At 40.7% G+C, this 17,056-nt stretch overlaps 1 pseudogene; it reads right to left on the bottom strand.

The window, feature by feature from the left end:
* Nucleotides 1-420: 420 nt before the first annotated feature.
* LOC121137998 lies at nt 421-4,015 on the bottom strand (annotated as a pseudogene).
* Nucleotides 4,016-17,056: the final 13,041 nt, after the last annotated feature.

Genomic DNA, 17,056 nt, shown 5'->3' with positions numbered 1-17,056 from the left:
TAGAAATTTCCACCAAGAAACGTTGAAATCAAGGGAAGTCTGGTTACAGAGTGACTTTGAAATCAACCAGGTATACCTGATCAAAAATCTTCCTAAATGTTAGACTTAATAATCTTTTATTTAGCATTCACAAAGCGTTATATGAAATTCAAGTTACATGTAATACAGTATTTTCATAACAGTAGTTTTAACAGACTTGGCATCTATATTTTTACTACCAAAAGGTAAAAAAAACACTTAACAATCTACTTCATGTTTTTCCTTTGTCATACTATTTTAGGTTTGAAATATTTTGCTAAGTGCAAATACTAGATTTTCTTCAGTCTTAAGACAAGTACAGGGAGTCATTAGGCAGTTTCTCAGAACAGTTAGAAGCCTCGGCCTCAGATCTTAGGGTGGTAGCTGCCTCAGGGATCCCTGCTAGTCCACGCATTGCCCCTCAATTATTACTGTCACAACGGTTCTGGGAGGGTCACAAAAGCAGACCTCCTTGATGGCAGACAGTAGCAGGTTTCCTTGAAGTCACAGAAACACTGTATTTACAAGGACATGATCCTGATTTTACCACCCTAAGGGCCAAGTTCTGAGAAGCCCCTCTTCTTTCAGAAGCCACAGAAACGGCCTGGCTCATCTGTCCTCATGGTGTAGTTTGTCATAGATGTACTGGGTAAACCCATAACTTGTTGTCCAATTCAGAGGCTTATGAGGCTTGGAAGGGGTAGTGCTTTCTGTTACCATCCAAGTTTGGGGTCTTCAAGCAGGTGCAGGGAATAAAATATCCTAAAAATTTGGTTCTTCGAGGCTCATGCACCATATGAGCCATACTTCCAAGGCACTGTCAATCAGACTAGTAACACAGTTCAGGTGATGCAGAGCAAAGTTCCTGTTTGGCCATTATCATCATCACCATCTCCATCATAATCATCACTGTCTTCATATCACCTCAAACAACACCACCTCCATCATCATCATCATCATCAACACAATAACCATAAACATCATCATCATCATCATTTCCTCCACCATATCATCATAATCATCATCTCCATCATAAAAATCACAATCACAATAACCATCAGCACCACAATCATAATCATCATCCCAATAATCATCATCAACACAACCAATATCAACATCAACATCATCACAAAAACCATCAGCACCATCTCCATTATATTCATCACCACCACCACCATCATCATGATCACCAACATCTCCAACATAATCATCACAATCATCACAATATCCATCAACAACGATAATATCATCATCAACATCACCACCATCCAGGGGCACATGCTTGTTTCCTAAGTCACAATTGACACACAAGTTGGGCAGATTTGGTATGTAGGCTACAAGCACAGCACATAAGTTGATGGGGACGTTGTTAAACATGGGGCATACAGGTTGTCAGAGGAAACCTCTATACCTAATGGCATATGATAGCATCTGTCGGTGCAGTTCCCGTGGGACAGGCCATGGCAGGGCTCCCAGGTGCTGTACATTCTCAGCTGGCTTCTCCTCTGGCAGGCAAATTCATTTGAATATGCTTTCTCCCTTCTTACTTTTCTGTTCCTCTTCAGCCCCTTTTTGAATTTCCTCAATCAGCTTTTCATCATCTTCAGTGGGGTCGGTCCAGAGGGTACACCTGGAACATTGCTAGCAAGAGGCTCCTGGAGAGAGTGGACGCTAGCAGAAATGGTCATTGTCATCGATAGAAACTGGACAGAGGTAGCACATATGGGCACCACAGCGGCAAGACATGTGGTTGCAGCTTTCGGGTTTGATAAGACTGGTCTCATATTGGGGGCATTTTCTAATGTGAGCAGGAGTCATTTTTTCTTCAATAGATGTCCGGTACTTGATGTCATCCTATTTGGCCAGCACTTCACAGGTAAGGACATTGTGCTCTGTCCAGAGTCCCTGACACTTCCTACAAGTCTCCTTCAGGCAGCGAGAATTAGGTCAGCTGAACAGATCAGGGAAGCTACAAGAGGGGCACCTTACAAGCAGAGCATGAAGTGACTTCTTCAGCTCTCCGTTCATAGTATTTGCACAGGTCTGGGGAAGCACCTTCTCCAGTTCACTTGCTGGAAAGGAAGATGTGAAGCTCCCTTCCATAAAGCTGAGTTCTGATTTTCCAGAACCGAACACGGCCTCTTGGGCATATCTGATGAGACATTCTTTGCAGAACAAGTGATCATCGGAGCACTGTGTCAGCTCTTCAAATGGCAACTCCCCATAGCAGCAACCACACTCAATAAGCTGTCCATCCTTTTCATATTGTTCTGCATTCATCTGCATGGCAAGCAAAAAGTCTTCATGATCTGCCTTCTCTTTGATTTTTTCCTCATAAAATTCCTGCTCTTGCTGCACAGCTGGAAGGAGGTCTTTCTGCTCATAGGATCTACAGTGTTGATGCTTGTTTTCCAAAAAGAACATCCTCTTTTCTATTTTTGTTGCCCTGTTCAAATTTGGAATCTATTAAAGAAGACTGATTAATTTCTTTCTTCTTTTTCTGTTTTCCACTGGGTTCAGGTGATTCCTCCTGCCATTTTTCAATAGCATCAGCGAAGGTCTTTCACATGATTGCATAGTGTCCTTTGAGCTAATGTAGGGCCTACTTAATGTCTTGACCACTGAGCATCTTCAATTCAGCCATTAAGAGGTCAGCAGCTTGGAGGAAGCATCCCTGGTCAAGTGGAGTCTGTTTGGAATAGTCAAAAAATTCAACTTTAGGCAATATCACATCACTCTGATTGACAAGCAGGCTGCTACTGGGATAAACAATGAATTGGTCTTCTCTCTTTGGATAATCTGGGTTTTCCAGAAGAAAGTTACAAAGTACATTCAAATCATAGTAATACTTCAAATGAATGATCTCATTAATGTATCCATTTGCTTCATTTGGAAATCTTGCTCCTGATTCTTTCACTAATAATGTAACAAGTTTTTGATGTATTTCAGCAGCTACTTGTCCCCACATGCTTTTCAAATTTTTCTTCTGAGTTACTGACAGGGGGAAACCCTGTCCAGGTTCTTCATGAAGTGTTAAGAGCTGATCTTCAAGTTCTTCCAGAGGAAAGGCTGGCTGAGGAGAAGGACAAGGGGTCCCCTCCTGCTAGGGTTCTGTATATGGAAAAGCAGGCTCTGGGAAATCTTGGTACAAGACCATTGTGCCCATTTCTGCTTCATAATGAGTCTCTTTGGGTACAATCTGGTTTCTTCTTTCCTGAGACTGGGGATTCAGATCTTGGAAGTATGGGTGGTCAAGCCAGTGTTCTCCTTCAATGACCTGGTCATCTACTGAAGTATCTATATCTCCAGGATTTGATAAATCAGTCTCCGAGTCTTCAAAGATAGGTTCTGAGCTTTCAGAGACTCACTTTCAGTGAAAAGCAGGCCGTTTTCTCCCAATCTGATGTCTTTCTGCTACAATTTTGGGTTGACTATGTTTTTGCTGTCTGCTTAATGCTTGGTCCAGTTTTGGTTTCTTTTTTGCCACTATCAAGATTCAAAATCCATGATATTAATCCTCAGAATCATCCTGTGCCCCAGAACCAAGCAATGATTTGTTACAATAGTAGAAACAGCTGTGGGTATCTGTTTCACTGATCCCTCTAGAATCTTTGGGCCTTTCTTTTCTCAATCTGTTCAGATCTTGCACGGGACAGCTGATTTGAACACATACTGGCTCAGTATGACTGAGGTTTTACAGTTTTCTGTCAGTATGACATCATCAACCACATAGTCATCTTCATGTTTCTCAGTAGCTGGGATTAGTAGTACTGGAATCCCTTTCTCATCAAAGTCAGATATGGTGATGGGACCATCTCTGATAGTCATCCATTCCTCTCTCCCGTGGCAGTGAGCATTGTACAAGTGAATGACCTCCTCTTTGTTGTTTCCCTCTGCAATTTTCAAATTCCTATATACATATACATGTTTGTTAGTATGCAAACATGGCCAGAAGGAACTCAAGTTCAGGTTGAAAGGGCTGATACATGCACAAGCTCTTCACCAGGCCTCAAACTCCTGCTTCTCCTTAGCGTCACTGGAGAATGAATGTCTCCTACAGACTGGATTAGACTAAATAATCTTTTTTGGTTTTTACGAGACAGAGTTTCTCTGTATTGTTTTGGAGAGTGTAGGACCAGCCCAGCCTTTAAATCACAGAGATCTGCTTGCCTCTGCCTCCGGAGTGCTGGGATTAAAGGTATGCGCCAACACTGCCTGGCTTAGACTAAATAATCTTAAACAAAAGAAACCATCATTTCCTTACTTCTCTCTCATTTCTCAGTCCAAAGGGAGAGAATCCCATCTCCACCAACCTTATCACTAACCCAGATCCCCAATGGTGTTGAAGATCAACTCCCAGGACATGCCCTTAAATTTATATCTATCTAGGAGCTGCACTGGTCTTCTACTTTTTGTCTCCAAATATCAAGCAGAAACCCACTCTGTAGCTTCACTCAGTCTGCATCTCTAACAGCTCTCCTCACATTCTTTAGACGCTGTCTTCTCTACATAGATTCCACAGGCGCCATGATTTTGTCTGGGTTTCTGTTTACAGATTGCCCCTAGGTATATGGATATTCAGAAGACAATTATGGCACCCTTTTATTGAGGGACTGAAGTGCACTTAATCTGTACTAATAAACTCTTAGTTTGTTTCCAAGGGATGCAGTGACTCCCAGTGCTGGAATACAAAAGCTCCAAGTGACCTTTTCCTGTTATGGAAACCTCACACAAAGACCCCAGGTAATGGAAGAAATACTAGAAAATGTCCTTGACACCTACAAAGGATGTATATGTTCAAATTTAAAGAAGCTGGGGGCTGATGCTCATTGGTCAAGGACTTGTTCAACTTTTTGAGATATCCTGGCATCAAGCCAAATACAGCGAGTTAAAAAATGAAAAATGTATTGAAAAAATGCCTGGAACCCATTTGCAAAGAGTAGTGATGACCAAAGGAATCAAGATCAGCCTGGTAAAACACACAGAGGCAGCTGACTTAAACAAGGGGGTAACACATGGATCCCAGAATGATGACTGAGGGCCACCTTGGCACTGATGCAGACATCCCTCCCACCAAACCTGGGTGAGAAAGAGGAGTCCTTGGCAATCTGTGGGACTTTGGAGAGTAGAGCAGTAATTCTTGCTGGCATGTAGATGGACTCTGTGAACCCATTCCATGTGGAGGGATACTCTCTCAGCCTGGACACACGGGGGAGGACCTAGGCCTTGCCCATGTTGATATGACAGATTCGAAAATCCCTCATAGGAGACCTCTAACTCTGTGGGGAGTAGTGATGGGATGGCGTGGGATTGAGTTGTTGGGAAGATTGGGGGTGGGGTAGGAAGGGAGAGACAGGGAACTGAGAGTGACATGTATAAAAAGATAAATGAAACAATATGAAAAAGAAAAATAGTATTACATGTCTTTTTGTGTATGCATTGGGGCAATATCCTGTTAGAGTGCATTTGTGGTGGTAAGAAAACAAAATATATGTTTTTAACTGCTATCCTGTGTAACATGGGGAAAAACTCAGGTTCTCAGGCTGTGTGACCTGGACTTGGTGCCATTTCCAAGCTTCAGAGCTGCTTATTCTAAAGTGCATGACTCCAGGGAATCAAAGAATGACATCAGATTTGTGTAGCTCAGGCTGGTCCCTAACTCATTGCATGGCTAAGAATGACCCTGAGCCTCTGGTCCTCTACCACATACAGGCTGAGACTAGAGACCTTGATCCTTTGAGTGTGCCTTTTCTACCCCCTTTAGATGCTACTAAGTACCTCATGATGACATTCTGTCCTAATTTGATACTTATTCTGCTTGCTTTCTGGGTATTTTCTTCTACTTCTTTGACAGCTTGAAAGACACACGTACTATATCTGCTCTTGTTATAAGCCTGAGAAACGAAAGCAATTCTGTTCTACAAGATCCATATGTCGATGGTTTTCCCAAAATTCCCTTTTTGTTAGTCTTCTGTATCATAAACTGAACTTGAACTTGCTCATTATGACCTTGAATTTTTCAGATGAACTCTAAGAACAAGAACGCTAACATAGTGTGGTGCCACACACTTTTAATCCCAGCACTGAGGAGGCAGAAGCAGAGGGATCTCTGTGAGAAATTTAAGAACAATAACCCCTAACAGGGTGTGGTGACACACAACTTTAATCCCAGCACTAGGGAGGCAGAAGCAGGCAGATCCCTGAGAGTTGTGAGGCCTTCCTGTTCTTCAAATAGAGAATTCTAAGACAGTCTCCAATCCTACAGAGAAACCCCTTCTGGGAAAATGAAACCCCTTTTCCCTCACAAAAAACAGTCCCCCCACAAAACAAAAACAAAGGATACCAAAAAATTAAAATGTCTTAGTGTGGCAGTACTCTGGGTAGTACTTCAATCCCAGTACTCTGGTGTCAGAGGCAGGAAGAAGTGTGTGAAGTCCTGATCTACACAGAGAGCTCCAGGATAGCCATGACTGTTTAAAGTGACCTATTTTCAAAAAACTAAACAAAAGGATAAAACATCCTTCTATATCTATAGCCATCGGCTCAATGTAAATTAAAAATACTTTAAGATTTTAAACTTACTCAGAAATGCTGAAAAACTAAAACCAACAACAGCTCATGCTTTTACATTGATTTGGGTGTACAAATGGTATAGTCATCCCACTCATGCAATGTTCTCAGAAGTCTTATAGGCCAACTTACCCTGGCTATCAACTGGCTCTCTGGTCTTCACCTGATCTTTGCTGTTTTTTGATGCTCCAGTCCAAGGACCTGGCCTTAAATATATTTTCCTTGCAGGTCCGTCACACTTTCTCCCATCATTCCATCAGACTGGCCCACTAAATGGCCGCTCCCAGTCTATAGCTTCACCCTATTGGGGCCTGGTATATTTGAGGATGTCTTTCGTCATTTGGACACATCCTTTTCCAGGACCTCTTGGTTCTCCAATCTTTGGTCTTGATCCCAGTTTAAATGAGGCCTTCACTACTTGGTTACCATTTCACTCAGTAATAAGGTCTCAACTCAGGTTGCCTAAGGTCATCCTATGTCTTCTGATTTCTGTCACTCCCTCTATTTTTCCTCTTCTGAGACAGGGTTACTCTGTGTAGCCATGACTGCTCTATAAACCTGGCTGTCCTGAAAAAAAAACGATTGTGTGCTAATTCCCTTTCCTCTTGAGTGCAGGGATTATAGGTGTGTGTCACAATGCCAGACTCCTTTTGTGACACAGGGTTTGTACTATAGTCCTGGCTGTCCTGTATCTGACTATATAGACTAGTTTACAATCAACATCATAGAGATCTGTTTGCATCTGTGTTCTTTGTGCTAGGATGAAAGTATTGTCCACCCAACCCAGCTTTGCCAGCAATATTGTTGCAAAAGATATGATCAATCTTCTATCTAATGATACCTTTCAGTCATTCAATTTCTTTTCACAAAGTGATTCTCTGAGTAGCCGTGGATATCCTGTTACTCATTGTGTGGACCAAATTGAACTCAAACTATGAGATGTGTCTGTCTCTGCGTAAAAATTGCTGACTTAAAGGCATGCCCCACAGTCTTATTTTAAGGAGGGAACTCATTTATCCTTGACTGTCCTTAAACTTTCTTTTTAGTTTATGATCACCTGGAGGTTTTGTGATTAACCATGAACAGCATGGCCCACTACACAAGGAATTTGATGGTAAGGATGTCCCAATCTACCAACTGAATTAAACCTCATGCATTTCAATTTTCTTGTAGTATAAGGAATTCATGCTCTTGAGAAAAAATAAAAAAGATTCCAGGAGCCAGTCAGCTAGACAAGAATATAAGACACACAGAATGAAAGAAAAGTTAAAAGATCCAATGCAAACAAAGATAAATAGAAACAGATTAGATGAAAACAGCTATTAGGACAAACCTAAGATAAAATCAGGCACTAGTAATTAATAATAAGTCTCCATGTCTTTGGTAACTTGTTGGTGGTGCAAAGAAAAGGGCATCTACAGAACACTCTTCAACCAGTTCTGAAATGCCTATGCAGTGCAATTCACCTTTCCATCAGTCATGAGCTGTCATCCTTTCTGAGGTGGGCTTGGGAAACATAAATGTGTTTGAGTTTGGTGTGTTTTCTGCTCTAGTCACAGAACCCGTCACTCATATTTCCATAAATATCGCCAAGAGAAATCACTGGCAAATCAAGCTAGTCTTTGGTGATATTTTTGCTGTGGTCATCTCTTCCTACCTGGGGTGGGGAAACATTTGTTCACATCTCCCCAGGAAGAGTGTTACATCACACAACCATGAGATTCTTCCCTAAAGATTACAATTCTGACTCTTAAAACTTAGGACAACCAAACGAACATCTATTTGGACATACAAGTCAACAATAATGGAATGTATCCCTGGGTGTGGGAAACATAACAAAGGACCTCAGGCTGCTGAGTTCATGGACCCAAAAAGAAGCTATTGCAACCACTTTACTAAAACACTAAAATGTCTAACTTCATTTTAATGCTTTATACCAACCAGAAAGTGGATCTTTTCCCTCAACCTTTCCAAATAAGGGATCATGTACTACCCAGCTCAATAAATATTTAACACACATATAAAGTAAATAATTCGATTTATTGACACATGTCTGTGATTAATAAAATTCTAAAAATAAAATATACATTACACAATAAAAACAACTCAGGAAAAGACGTAGCAATTAAACATGCTGGAAAGTCTGTGTTCTGAGTGGCCCAAAACTAACCAATGAGGAAGTCCTCACATTAGGACCTGTCAGAACTCAAGGCAATATGATCAGAATGGTAATCACCTGTTACCAGCCACTTAACTTCTGGTCCTTGATAACCATGATCTTAATCCCATGGCCAACAAATGAAAGGGGTCTGGGAATATAGGTGTGCTGTGGGCATCATCTCCATTTACATCTGGGGATATGCCTGCAGGCTTTGCATTTGGTGGAATTTGAGCTGCATGTGAATCTACAATGTGTTAGGAGCACTAGAGCTTTTGGCTGGGACTGGATAATAACAATGGAGTTTAGTCTGTTTTTTCTTCAATAATTCCAATTAGACTAGGTCTGTGGTTTTTCTGGATGGATATGATCCAGAGGTTACTGAAGCAGGGGCTTGGCGTACAAGTGCCATAACAAGGATTTCCACAGAAATCAAGATGGGAGATGTGCTGAGGAATATTAGTGGTGATGTTTTCAGGAAGATAGCTGACATCTGGTAGGCTTGATCACACAGGACTACCAATGGCAGGGTCATTGAAGGGGAATTGAGCACTTGATCCAATGTACTGAGTGCTGTCTTCTCCTAGATACAATGGCATTTCAAAATGTTCTTTGTATTATCTCAAGAGTACCTAGACCACTTTTTCCTTAACTGAACCTGGAGGGACACAGAAGAATTTGAGATGTCAGGAAAGTGGAATAACACATCACACAAAATTCTATGTCCCCTATATGAACCTTTGCTGCTGGGATTGAGCTGAGGAATGGAGTCCACAGTAGATGGGGGAGACATGAACTCTAGATTGGGAGAGACAAGGACATATAAGTTACCATGGGAATAGTTTGATGGAGAAAATGCATTAGCATTTCCAGTTGACTCTTGTAATCCTTCTTTAACATTCTAGAGATTCATTAATTTGTACTTAGCATGTTTGTACTGAAACCAGATCTGGAAAGACAAAAAAAGATGTCAGAAGAAACTGCTGTGCTATTGCAAACATGATGGAGAGAAAACTTGTGTCTAAATACTACCTATATAAAACCAGAGTTCTGGGGAACTAAAAGAAAGTAGCAAGGGAGAAAGGTTTATGATCTGACACATACAAACTAGGGAATATTCAGCTACAATTTCTGGAGTTTTACAAGGGTCTCTGAAGTGTGGCTACCTGACACACTGCCAGAAGCCCTATTGAATGATAACCAGGTCCAACTATGGAAGCACATTGTTCCACTTTACACAACTATTCCAAACTATGCCAAGCATTTACGAATCAAGGAGACTGTGGTGTTCCGGTTAATATACTGGTACCATGGCTATTCTGTCTACAATATGGAGAGACAAAAACACAGACCTTAATCACATACTCTGTCACACCAATAATCAGTGCCAACTCCATGTATTGATCAAACCTTGGATTCTTGCACTTACCAAAACATTCTTGGAGGAGGAGCTTTTGTTCCTTGGAGTACACGGTGCATTCCTCTCATTTCTTATTTGGAGGTTCAGGGTGAACTTGCTTGTGAATATATTTATTTGATTGCATCAGAGGACCTAGGGAACACTCAGAAGCAAAACTGACTGAAGAACATGAGGGCATCTGTCGAATATGTTTCACTACTTTTGTTACCAGTGTTGGGACATTGTACCCATTGGGAAACTTGGTTTCATTGATTGTTCTGGGGACATTTGTGGTCCTAGGTTCCTTTCAGGATCTGGACGACATTGGACACTAGGTTGTATTGAGTTTCCTGAAGGAAATAGGGGACGTTGGCACCATTGCAGATTTGAGTTTTTTGTAGGCTTTTGAGGCCTTTTGAAAATCTGTTTCTGTAGGTGCATATTGAGGCAGTTGGTAATCTGGTTAAGAGGGTGAGTCTTGCAGAATATTGGGATTTAAAATTTTTGACTTGGCTGGATCCTTTGGAAGACCTCTATGCATTGGTGGTCATGGAATCATACTGGGATGTGATGTTACGGTAGAAAGTTCATAAGTTCATTTTCTGAATAACCTGGAAGTATGGAACTGGATCAGTCAAGCTACACAGACCCCATAGGTTGCACATAAAGACTTTGGAGCATTTTCTCCAATGGTCTATGGAGTAGGGATCACTCCAGAGTTTCAACATTTGTCTCTACCTGATTATGTGTCTCTCATCCCTGTGTTATCAACATAGAAATTAACACACAGTTACTTAGTCCATAAGACAATTTTAGCTTATGAAGTCTGTCAATGGAGAGGAAGTTTAGGAAATGTTTGCAAGTTCTAGTTACATTTACCTACGTCTGGTTCCTTGTTTCAAAACAAGCGGTAAAGAAAAACCCACACAGCCAAAGCAAGTTCTGAACCTGTACACCCTCATGATGTATAAAGAAGTCTTTGTAGCCACCTCACCCTGAATATCAGCAGATTAAACCCTTGTAACTGAGATCCCCATGGTATTGAGGACAAATTGAGGATAAATTTATATCCACCTTGGACTACCGAGTAGCTTCCCCTCTTATAACCAGTCATCATCCATACTTCACTCCCTTTAGCCTCACTCAGTATTCCCCTCCTCCTATGGAAACCGTGGCCCACAAAACCTTTCCTGTCCTCTATCTGCCCAACTCACTGAGATTCCTGTCCACTGCCTCCTCAGTGGTGTATGAGAAGTTTAGTACAGATAGGCTAAGCAGTGGTAGTTCACTCCTTTTATCTCAGCACTCAGAGCGATTGTAGCACTTAGGCTCCCTGCTGCACTAGGAAGCCTCGCTACTCAGTCGCTCAGTTTCAGGGACATTACCTGTAGCCTACAGGACACATATCACTGGTAAGCCAGGCCCCATTTGTGCTGCTCAGGTAGCACTGTGCCTTTCCTCTCCCGAAACTGCTACTGAGCATGGTGAATCCACACCCCATGCCCACCCAACCCCAGCCTACGGGCCTGAGTGTGCTTCCTCTGCTAGGATGGAACTGCTCCCGGTTCACCAGGATGCTTTGCTTCCATTCTCTATTCCACCAAAAAATTTTAAAGGCTGTTATCTAGCCAAGGGTCTCCCAATCTTCACAGGCTTTTCCCTCCCTTAATCTGTTTGCTAGTTTTCTGTACAAGCTGTTTAGACTCTTTCAGCAGTTACTTGGAAAAGTACTGAGGATTTACAGAGGTACTGTGTTAGTCCGCATAATTATACCACCTGCTGGCCAAGTATACCGATTGCAGGTAAACATCCTTTTCTCAACTGGAGATCACTAAAGGTAAGATTTTGCATTCTGGTAGTTCATTTTGTGATAAGATTACCTACTCTATACCATTGCAGACAATCTTACGATGCAGAATGTTAGACATCTCATTGCTTATTACATGAATGACATCATGGGAAAGGACTCTAAGATCCTACAAATATATTTATGTGTAATGCTAAGAATTAGATTCATAATCCACATAGTATCCTGAAGGAGAACACTTGATCATAGGGCAGAAAGTAGTGAAGTTGTGAAAACTTGGTAAATTAGAGACAAAAATTCAAAATCTTCATATCAATGGGGAAATTGTACAAATGATTCAACAATTAGAATAAAACATTCAGGATCTTCAAGAAAAAGGGTACTTAGCCACCAAAACAGATAATTTGGAATTTAATCAGAACAACCTTTGAGACACAATTAATTAAATGTCCCCTGCATTTATGAGCAATATAGACTCCAGCCAGGAGGAAGTTACCAAATTAGCAGAGCAAATTCACTCTATGTCTGAAGACAGTGGCCACCTAACAGAAAGGATGATATTGCTAGAAGGTAAAATGATGCCTTTAGAGCCCCTAGGGAAGATCATATGAAATGTGGGGAATCATGCTTGACTGACGAGTCCAAGGAGCATATCAAGTTATTGGAACAATTTTGATTCAGGAAATACAAGTGCTCAGAGATGATATGGTCACAAGGTTAAAAACATTAGAAGATTCACCATTTTAAACATCAGATACTGAGGCACTACCCACTAAGCCACCAGAAAATTAAAGAGGTATATCTACTAGACACCTAGGATAACTTCCTAAGGTGGCCTTTTCAGTAACTGTGACAAAAAGTCCAGCATCATGGAGGAATCAAAATAGGTCCATCACTTACCAAAGGGAACCTATTCCAATGAATGATCTGAAAGAAATAAAGCATGCTATCATAGTTTACAGGGTTCACAGCCACTATGTGAAGGAATTGTTGAATTCTTGGCCAAGAACAAATTAGATCACATCTGCAGATTGGGATAATTTAATAACAGCAATGCTGGACCATTCCTCCCAAATGCAATGGAAGGCTTTGTGGAGAAAAGAAGCTAAGGCCCTTGAAATTCAAGGCTTGAAGCAAGGCTTTGAGGTTTCCCAAGATAAGATTTTTGGTAAATGGGAACATGCTGATTCACTGGCCCAAGCTTAATAGGACAAACATACATTTTCTTTATGTCATACAGCAGCTCTAAATGCTTTGAATAAGGTTCATGAAACAAGAGAAAAATTTGAACCATATTCAAAAGTGGTACAGGGTCCTAGAGAAAAATTCCCTGAATACTTACACACATTATCCAGAGTAGTAAACTCAGAGGTAACTGAGTCAAATACTAGGTGACTCCTTATAGAATCTTTAGCTTATGAGAATGCAAATCCACAATGCAAACAGGTCAGGTGGCCATTAAAGATCGGATCAATGCCATTGGACAAATGTGTCTTATATACAGCTAATATTGAGTACAATGGTTCAGAAACAGGAACCTGGATAGGAGAGCTCATTTCTAAATGCGTAAATAGGCACTGAGATGACAAATGGCTTAACGGTGAGGAGATACAGACTTGGGCTGGAGAGGCAATCTCTAGAAGTTTAGAAAGACATCATAATACTAGATGTTTTAACTGTGGTAGGGTAGGAGATTTTAGTAGGAACTGTACACAAAGCATTCGTAGAAATAATGCTTCTCCTAGGAATGATTCAAACAAAAGGCCTCAGCCCTCTGGTTTCTGTAGGAGATATGTCAAAGTCCAACATTGGAAGAACAAATGTAGGTCGACTATGGACAAACAAGGTAACTCTTTACAATTGTCACTGTGGATGGCAGATTAGTCATTAAGGATGAACCAGTCGATACTAGAGGAAATGAAAAATGTGTATTTGGCAGACCTCTATCAATGACTGAGGGACAAAATTAAGTGTACAGGAAATAACATCTTTCTAGAAGGCTTGCTTGATACAGGATCAGATATTTCTATTATAACTCAGGAATCCTGGCCTAAAAATGACCTCTGCAAGTTGAAAATGTCCAATTGTTAGGAACCGGGACCCTATCTCATTTAAGACAAGGTACAAGATGGGTAGAGTGTATTGATCTAGAATGACAAAGAGGAAGATTGAGGACATATGACACAGATATTGCTATAAATCTCTGGGGTCGTGATATATTACAGCAATGGAAAAACCCAGACTAACATTCCTCCTGTGTCAAATATGAATTATAAGCAAGCTGTTATTGGAAGTAATATTGTAAGGCACTATGGTAAACAGTTACAGAATATATAGGCTGTACAGTTACAGAATGCTAGTGAGACACCTGCAGAGGAACCAAAAGCACTACCCTTAAAATGGCTAACAGATAAACCTGTCTGGGTAGAGAAATGGCCTATGACCTGTGAGAAGTTAGAGGCTTTAGAAAAGTTAGTTCAGGAACAGCTAAATGCTGGAGATATTGAAGACACTACTTCCTATCTTTCCTTATATCATTCTTCTTTTTGTTTTTTTTTGTTTTTGGATCGATATTGCTTCTTCATATAGCCCATTTGTCCTATATATCACTCAGTAGACTAGACTGTACTGAAACTCAAAGATATCTCACAGCCTCTACATCTTTTGTGCTGAGATTGGTCACTACATAGTTATGGAGAATGCCTGCACAGTCTTAGACCTTCCATCTGTCACTATTTCATCTAACTCCCAGTCCATCTAAAGGTGTCATCTAGAGTCTCATTCTGTCCCTGAAGGTAAATGAAATTACTACTGCCCAGAGTTGCCCCCAATCTCATGCAAAGGTAAAAGATATGTCCCTGATATTGGTTTAGTTTCTGTTCACAATTTGGCCATAGGCTAAATGGGTATTCACTACACAGATCTGGGCTCTGTGAGTGAGGAACTGACCTTCATTATTTAGTACCAAGAAAGCCTCAGTTTGATTCCCAAGTTTTAGCCATTCCTAATTATGGAAAAACAATCTCCAATTCTTCTCTTACTTGTTAAAGAAAGCTGTGTCAATGAATAACTCCATTGACTGGTATGAGTCATAGGAAGTTTCTTGACATCTACAGGTGGTTTAAATTATCTACTGAATCAAAAGCAGATTTAACCAAGCAGGACATGGTTTGGCTTATTGAATGAGCAATTTTGCAAATTTTCTTTGATTCTATGTTGCACTCACAATTCTGCATGATAAGAAGAAAGAAATATGAGATTGAAAAAAAGGTTATTGTATGTGTTTTTTTCTGTGTATTTATTTGCAAATCTGCCAGAGACCACATGTGGCAATACAAAGAAAACATGTGGAAAATGATTTATCCCTTATATTATGTAAGTAATGGAAATAAACCTCAGGTCCTGAGGCTTGATCTCAAGGGCTTTAAATGAGTCATTACATGAGCTCAGAGATCTTGAAGGGTTACATCTCCAGACAGATTAGAAGCTAACACCGGGGTTCTCATTTAAACTGCAATGAAAAAAGATGTTTGGCTTGTAGGCCAGATATTCAGTAGTTAGGTTCTTTTATTGCCTCTGCACACCAGGTTGTTACAGCATGCCTTTATTGTCTTGGAATTGAAGAAAGGAGGATCAGGGCTTGAAGGCCAGCCTTTACTACATAGCAGCTTCAAACACTGACTGGGATACAGGTCACCCTACCTCAAAAGGATAAAATACATTAAGAAACACAAGAAAAACCTTTCTGCCTAGGTAGGTAAGCATTCAGATGGAAACAATAATCATACATTCTTAAAGTTATCAAAGGCTACATTAGAGAAAGTTTGTTGCTCCAGATCTGTAATCCCACCTACTTGAGAAGCTGTACCAGGAAAACTACAAGTTCCAAGAGAGCCTAGGCTACACAGGCTCTTTGAAGTCAACCAGTAATATGTGACCACATCTTTGTAATCATAAACAAAAGGAGAAGGAGACCAAACATTTATATGAATAGAGCACCTCTTTCTATTTTCACTATGAACAGTTCTCCGATTAAATAAGTAGTCTTGAGGAGACAATGAAAAGAGAAGAGAATACAGAAAAGTATGTGAGGAAATCATGGCTAGAGGCAAATAAGAGCAAATTTCTAGTGTGTGGAAGTGAAACTTCAGTCCTCATGTATGCTTACATTATTAAACAGTTAGTTTTGGAGAAAAAGCCAGTCCAAGAGTGTTGGGGGAAGTCCTGTGCATTTGTCAATAAAGTACTGCTGAGCCTATAGGGAAACAAGATAGGAGGGACTAGGAGTCCAGGAGAACTCTGGGAAGGAGAACACAGAGAGTTCGAGATGTAACGCCATGGGAGTAGGAAGCCCGGGACTATTCTCCGGTAAGAGAAATACTTAGATTAACAATTATGGTGTAATTACTTAAGGCAGAGGTAGCCAGTAAGAAACAAGCAAGGCCAACAGTTTCATAATTAATATAGTCTCCTGTGTGTTTATTTGGGACTGATGCGGATCTAGAACCAGGCGGGCGGGAGGGCTCCTCTCAAGGAAAGTTTCTCTTAACAAAATGGTTGTCAGAAGCGGGATTGAATTTCCACACAAAATAACAAAAGCTTTAAAGGAATTTTAGAAACAGAAGAACGGAGAGAAGCACAGATTTTTCGTAGCAGCATTTTCTCAGGTGGGCTCTGTTTTGTTGGCAGCAAGCAGAGACTTGTGGCTGGCTTAAGTTAGTCTTCCTGACTCGGCATTAAAAGAAAAAAACAGCAAGGTTGTTTTAAGAGACTCTGCTAACGATTAAAAGGTGTGTACTTACAGCTGGAAGTGGCAGCTTTTGCTGGATGTCAGCATGGACTGAGGCGGTAAGCTGGAGTCACGCTTACGCCCGCCATCTTGACGGAAAAAAAACTGGCAGTTTAAAACAGCCGCGGTTTTACAGATAAGACAGGTGGCCAGAAAAACATAAAGATTTACAGTAAAGTCAGACTTGCATAAAGAAAAACCTCTAAAGGTTTACAGTGTGTTTAAAAATATACGTGAGATTGAGAGAGAAAATGAAACGGCAAAGTGGTATATAAATACAAAAGCCGGTTGTGATGGCACACGCTGGTAAGATTT

This window comes from Mesocricetus auratus, unplaced genomic scaffold (genome assembly GCF_017639785.1).
Source record: "Mesocricetus auratus isolate SY011 unplaced genomic scaffold, BCM_Maur_2.0 contig_1722_pilon_obj, whole genome shotgun sequence".
NCBI classification, from domain to species: domain Eukaryota; kingdom Metazoa; phylum Chordata; class Mammalia; order Rodentia; family Cricetidae; genus Mesocricetus; species Mesocricetus auratus.
The sequence above is the reverse complement of the archived record's forward strand: the minus strand, read 5'-3'. Positions and strand labels throughout refer to the sequence as shown.